The sequence below is a fragment of the Orycteropus afer genome, unplaced genomic scaffold (genome assembly GCF_000298275.1).
Source record: "Orycteropus afer afer isolate SDZICR_OR568_19922 unplaced genomic scaffold, OryAfe1.0 scaffold00096, whole genome shotgun sequence".
Classification (NCBI taxonomy): domain Eukaryota; kingdom Metazoa; phylum Chordata; class Mammalia; order Tubulidentata; family Orycteropodidae; genus Orycteropus; species Orycteropus afer.
The window spans coordinates 8,590,362-8,592,730 of NW_006921683.1; the positions used below are offsets into that span (position 1 = coordinate 8,590,362).

The following is a 2,369-nucleotide window of genomic DNA, read 5'->3' on the forward strand; positions in this document are numbered from 1 at the left end:
GTGTCTGTGTTAATTGGTTTCCCTTTTCTTTGTTGAAGAGGGTCTGTGCAATCCTTCTGCCTAGTCCGCCATCTTGCCCCGCCTCCTGGATATCCAGTTTTGCCAGCACCATTTGTTAAACAGAAAAGTTCTTCCCCCTTTAATTTATTTTGGCCATTTGTCAAAGATCTGCTGACCATAGGTTGATGGATCTATTTCTGGGTTCTCAATTCTATTCCATTGGTCTATATGTCTCTCATTGTACGAATACCAGGCAGTTTTGACTACTGTGACAGTATAGTAAGTTTTGAGATCCAGCAGTGTGAGACTACTTCGTTCTTCTTCTTCAATAATGCTTTGCTTATCTGAAGTCTCTTTCCTTTCCATATAAAGTTAGTGATTGACTTTTCCATATCCTTAAAGAATGTTGATGGGATCTGGATTGGGATTGCATTGAATGTATAGATTGTTTAGATAAAATTGACGTATTCACAATGTTCAATCTTCCTATTCACGAGCATCGTATTTGCTTCCATTTATGTAGATCTCTTATGGTTTCTTGAAACAGTGTTTTATAGTTTTCTTTGTACAGGTCTTTTGTGTCTCTGGTAAGATTTATTCCCAAGTGTTTTGTTTTTTTGGTAACTATTGTAAATGGTATTGATTTCCTCATTTCTTTTTCAGCAATCTCTTTGCTGGTGTAGAGAAATCCTGCCATGATGCTAAATCTCTCAATTAGTTCCAGTAGATTCTTTTTACTGAGTCTCTTGGGTTTTCTAGGTATAGGCTCATATCATCAGCAAATAGGGATAGTTTGATTTCCTCCTTACCAATTTGGATGCCTTTGATTTCCCTTTCTTGCCTTATTGCCCTGGCTAGGACTTCCAAGAGAATATTGAATAGAAGTGGTGACAGAGGGCAGTCTTGTCTGGTTCCTGCTTGCAAGGTGAATGGTTTCAGTCTCTCTCTGCTGAGAATAATGTTGGCTCTTGGTTTTGCATAGATGCCCTTTACTATGTTGAAGAATGTCCAATGTCCCTTTTATTCTGATTTTGCTAAAAGTTTTCATCAGGAATGGGTGTTGGATTTTATCAAATGCCTTTTCTGCATTGATTGGTTCCTTTCCTTTGTTTTATTTATGTCGTGGATGACGTTGATTTTATTTTTCTAAAGTTGAACCATCCATGCATACCTGATGTGAACCCCACTTTGTCATAATGAATTATTTTTGATATGTTGTTGGATTCTATTGGCTAGGATTTTGCTGAAGACTTTTGCATCTATATTCCTGAGGAATACTGGTCTGTAGTTTTACTTCTTAGTAATGTCTTTGTCTAGTTTTGATATCAAGGTTATACTTGCTTCATAACATGAATTTGGGAGGATTCCATCATTTCTATGTTTGGAATACTTTGAGTAGGGTTGGTGTCAGTTCTTCTCTGAATGTTTGCTAGAATTCTTCAGTGAAACTGTCTGGGCCAGGACATTTTTTTGTTGGCAGTTTTTTTATGACCTGTTCAATTTCTTTTGTTATGTGTCTGTTCAATTTTTCCTCCTCAGTTTGTGTTAATTTAGGTAAGCAGTGTGTTTCTAGAAATCTGTCCATTTCTTCCAGATTTTCAAATTTGTTGGAGTAGAGTTCTTCATAGTATCTTTTTTATTTCAGTTGGTTCCATTGTGATATAGCCCATTTCGTTTCCCATTCATATTATTTGTGAAATTTTTCTTTGTGAAATTTGTCATTGGTTTTTCAATTGTATTAATATTTTCAAAAAACCAACTTCTAGTCTTGATTTTTTCTATTGTCTTTCTGTTTTGTTTCATTGATTTCTTCTAGAATCTTTATTGTTTCCTTTCTTCTGGTGACTCTAGGCTTTTCTTGCTATTTTTTTTCTAATTGTTGGAGATGTTGGTTTAAAGTATTGATTTTGGCTCTTTCTTTTTCTTTTTTGTATGCATTTTATTGAAATACAATTTATGTACAGTTAAATACAGAAAACTAAAGTGACATGGGTCAAAGCATTTTTTCTTGCAATGTTCCCTCCCCTCCCCTTCCACTCCTGACAACCAACAAAGAAAGTTTCCCTCCATATATAAACCTTTCCTTGACCATCCATAACAACAAACTTATACTATATTTGTTCTTCTGTGATTGACTTATTTCACTCAGCATAATGTCCTCTAAATTCATCCATATTATGCAGTGTTTTGCAGACTCTACATTATTCTTAATAGCTGCATAGCATTCTAGTATATGTACGTACCATAGTTTGATCATCCATTCTTCCGCTGATGGGCACGTAGGCTGTTTCCATCTTTTTGCTATTGTAAATAGTGCTGTGATGAACATGAGCATGCATGTATCTGTTCCTATCCTGGCTCTCACTTCT

General features: G+C 35.5%; 1 protein-coding gene across 1 annotated transcript in view; it reads right to left on the minus strand.

Annotated features, from left to right (window-relative positions):
• Positions 1-2,369, minus strand: part of RGS7 (regulator of G protein signaling 7) — a 566,544-nt gene that overhangs the window by 387,549 nt on the left and 176,626 nt on the right. The gene's annotated exons all lie outside the window — the stretch shown is intronic.